Below are 3,937 nucleotides of genomic sequence, written 5' to 3'. Positions count from 1 at the left end.
CTGATACTCAACAAATTTCACTATTCTGCGTCCTGATACGCACAAGTGGGAAGAAAAACAACAACTATGATGGACTATAATGAGGATTAAGTTGTTAATATGTTGCTCTGGTCGGACAACAACTTCAAATATGTAAGCTAAGCTCCACCGTTAGCCTCCATGTTTACTTCCAAACACTGAGCACTTCTTTTTATGGCGGTTGGCAGAACACTGAGAACGCCGACGGTATTGATTGCGCCCTCTACTGCGCATGCGGGAAACTTTCAGGTCTATTGCCCGTTCACACTGCAGAACACATACAGGTCGCATATGTGTGGCAGTGTGAATGGCCCGGCAAAAAAAAAATCCAGTTTGACAAAAAATCAGAATTGGGTCACTTCAGGCTGCAGTGTGAACCCACCCTAACTTTTGTCACACCCTCATCATGTCTTTGTCAAAGCCAAAGCCTGCATGCAGTTCATGTATTGGATAAATAATTAAATGTTGATGACATTTGAGGATATTTTTTAAATGTTTTTTGTGGAATCCTTTATGCGGCCCAGCCTCACCCAGACTCTGCCTTCAGCGGCCCCCGGGTAAATTGAGTTTGAGACCCCTGTTTTAAATACTCTGCTATCAGTTCAGAATAAACCTGCCCAGGTTTGAAAAGTCTATAGGAAGTGAAAAATTAGGTGTAATCGTCCTTTAGCTATTTCCCAAATTGGAAGCTGCAATAGGAAACCAACTTCAGCTTCATCCTTTTGAGGATTTTTGACACATAACACATAAAATGATTTCTATATAAAAGGAATAACCCAACAACTATGCATAAAATGCCATTGATTACCATCTTCAGTCTTTTCAAACTAATAATAAAAAAAGAAAACTGGACAAATTGAAACAGAGTGTGACTGAGAACCACTTACAATGTACTCTCTGATAAGACCATGCCTGTTGTCAGGGGGGCTCCAGGAAACCTTTACTGTACCATCCTCATTACTGTCACAAGTCAGCTGCAGGTTCCTAGGCGGGTCAGGAACTGCCCCACATTAACACACAAACACACATACAGCCATTAGGAAACAGAAAAGTGTTGGACATTCACAGTGAAATTGGCTGGTGACTGGAACTGAGACATCCATCCATCCATCCATCCATTTTCTTCCGCTTCATCCGGGGTCAGGTCATGGAGGCAGCAGCTTCAGGAGGGAGGCCCAGACTTCCCTCTCTTCAGCCACTTCTTCCAGCTCCTCCGGGGGAACCCCAAGGCGTTCCCAGGCCAGCCGAGAAACAGAGTCCCTCCAGCGTGTCCTGGGTCTTCCCCGGGGCCTCCTCCTGGTTGGACGTACCCGGAACACCTCATCAGCGAGGCATCCAGGAGGCATCCTGACCAGATGCCCAAGCCACCTCAACTGGCTCCTCTCGACGTGGAGGAGCAGCAGCTCTACTCTGAGTCCCTCCCGAATGACCGAGCTTCTCACCCAGCCACCCTGCGGAAGAAACCCATTTTGGTCGCTTGTATCCGCGATCTTGTTCTTTCGGTCATGACCCAAAGCTCATGACCATAGATGAGGGTGGGAACGTAGATCGACCGGTAAATCGAGAGCTTCACTTTTTGACTCAGCTCTCTCTTCACCACAACGGACTGGTACAGCGCCCACTTCACGGCAGACACTGCCCCAATCCGCCTGTCAATCTCCCGCTCCCTTCTTCCCTCATTCGTGAACAAGATCCCCAGATACTTAAACTCCTCCACTTGAGGCAGGACGACCCCCCTGACCCGGAGAAGGCTCTCTACCCTTTGCCGGCTCAAGACCATGGCCTCGGATTTGGAGGCACTGATCCTCATCCCAGCTGCTTCACACTCGGCTGCGAACCGCTCCAGTTAGAGCTGCAGATCACGGCTTGATGAAGCCAATAGGACCACATTATCCGCAAAAAGCAGAGATGCGATCCTACGGCCACCAAAATGGATCCCTTCAACACCTCGGCTGCGCCTAGAAATTCTTTCCATGAAAGTAATGAACAGAATCGGTGGCAAAGGGAAGGGCAAAGGACAAAGGGCTGGCAGTAAGTTGGGCAAGCCCAACTTACTGCCAGCAATGCAGACCAGACTCTGACACCGGTCATACAGGGACCTGACAGCCTGTATCAAAGGGCCTGGTACCCTATAATCCCGGAGAACTCCCCACAGAGCCCCCCGTGGGACACAGTCGAATGCCTTCTCCAAATCCACAAAACACATGTAGACCAGTTGGGCAAACTCCCATGCATCCTCCAGAATGCTGCTGAGGTTGTAGAGCTGGTCCAGTGTTCCACTACCAGGATGTAAACCACAATGCTTTTTCTGAATAAATCACTATCCGATGGACCCTCCTCTCCAGGACCACTGAATAGACCTTGCCATGGAGACTTACAAGTGTGAGACATTTTTATGTTAAATGAAGGACTAGCTGGTCAGAAACATCAAACTCTCATTTTCTAATCAGTGAATACACGGTAAGTACCAAGTTGTCACCAGATTCTACCACTCTTTGGTAGAACTGCTGTTAGTGAAAGAGACTCAAAGCCAGCTGCTTTAAGTGTCAGTAAGGGGTTTGAAATGATTATGTAAGATGATACTAAGATGACAATTTCAAACCCTTCTATGATTTCTAAGTGGGAGAACTTGCAAAGTTGCACGGTGTTCAAACACTTATTTTCCTCACTGTATTCTGCAGGCACCCCCGTGTATCTGAACTCTGTTTTAATCACGTATGTCAGTCTGTGTATGAATATTTATACCACATGCTAAAAAAGTTACTGCTTTACAACCCATTTTTAGACACAATATGCATTGTTTTGGACCAAGTTTGATGCATTCATATGTGACTTAACCATTAAGCATATGACATAATGATGACAAAACCTTCATACGAATGTCGTGTTTTAATACCGTCGATCACTGTATTCAGCTATTCGTGAAGATGGCTTCAGGCATTTATCCGTCTTTTACAATTTTCCAGTGTTAGGATTTTTCTGTGTTGTTATCATTCTTACATTTATAACATTCAACATTTATTATTACTTTAGATCATTAACCCAACATTATATCGTTATAGATTTTTGTGATTTTCAAATTAAAGTATTCTCTTCCTTCTGTGTGTATAAACTGACCTAAAGGCCCCAACTGCCTGTTCGTCTTCATGTGAAACTGTTCACTGTGTGTTTCCCAGACCTTGAATTATGTTTCCACAGGTGCCTTCTTATCAACCGGAATACTCCCTACCTTAGAAACTGCCTGTGTGCAGTAGTATTTTGTCTCTGCTGTCTTCCTTACTTATCCTCCCTCTTTTTTGCTTGATAATAAAAGACAAAGCTGTAACCAAAGGTCTTTAGAACGCTCAGTGAAAGGCTTGGAGGAGCGGTTTGCTGAGTCTTCTCCTTTTGCAAAAGCTTGGTCAGAAAACTCATAAGTTGTCTGTGGTTCTTTTATGTAGGTTCAAGAATACCCATCATCTTGGTGCCGTGACCCGGATCTCTACAAGCCGTCACTGACAGGCAGAGAGGACACGCTGAAAACCCTGCACGGCCAGAGTCAACAGGACCTGGAGAGAAAGACACGGGAGGCAAAATTCTTCGCTGGGCCAGCGACCTAGGTCCGACTTTGTCTGCCAGCAGCGAATTGACGAGATCCGACAGGACAGAACGAACCGACCGAAACGTAAGTGAAAAAGCGCTATATCTAAAGGTTGGAGTCCTTGTTAAATGGCGTTTTAACTAAAGTCCCAGAGGGTTAGAGTCCCAGTTGACATGTTACAGGAGAGCTGTTTCTAGAGCCGTCTTTTAATGAGGATACCCCATAAGGGCGAATCCTCACATTGATAGGAAATTCTTTGTTGCTGCTATTTCTTTGCTGTGACATTGCTGCTATGTTGGTTGTGTGTGTGTGTGTGTGTGTGTGTGTGTGTGTGTGTGT

General features: G+C 45.6%; 1 long non-coding RNA gene across 1 annotated transcript in view; it reads right to left on the bottom strand.

Moving 5' to 3' along the window:
- The window catches only part of LOC106941321 (uncharacterized), a 10,272-nt gene extending 6,740 nt beyond the window's left edge, over nucleotides 1-3,532 (bottom strand). The window contains exon 1 of the long non-coding RNA XR_001423329.1: nucleotides 3,518-3,532. This is a non-coding gene — a long non-coding RNA (uncharacterized LOC106941321). The remainder of the gene's footprint in view (nucleotides 1-3,517) is intronic.
- Between the last annotated feature and the right edge of the window lie 405 nt (nucleotides 3,533-3,937).

Source organism: Poecilia latipinna, unplaced genomic scaffold, assembly GCF_001443285.1.
Source record: "Poecilia latipinna isolate Pla-1442-1.1 unplaced genomic scaffold, P_latipinna-1.0 Scaffold3606, whole genome shotgun sequence".
NCBI classification, from domain to species: Eukaryota; Metazoa; Chordata; class Actinopteri; order Cyprinodontiformes; family Poeciliidae; genus Poecilia; species Poecilia latipinna.
The sequence above is the reverse complement of the archived record's forward strand: the minus strand, read 5'-3'. Positions and strand labels throughout refer to the sequence as shown.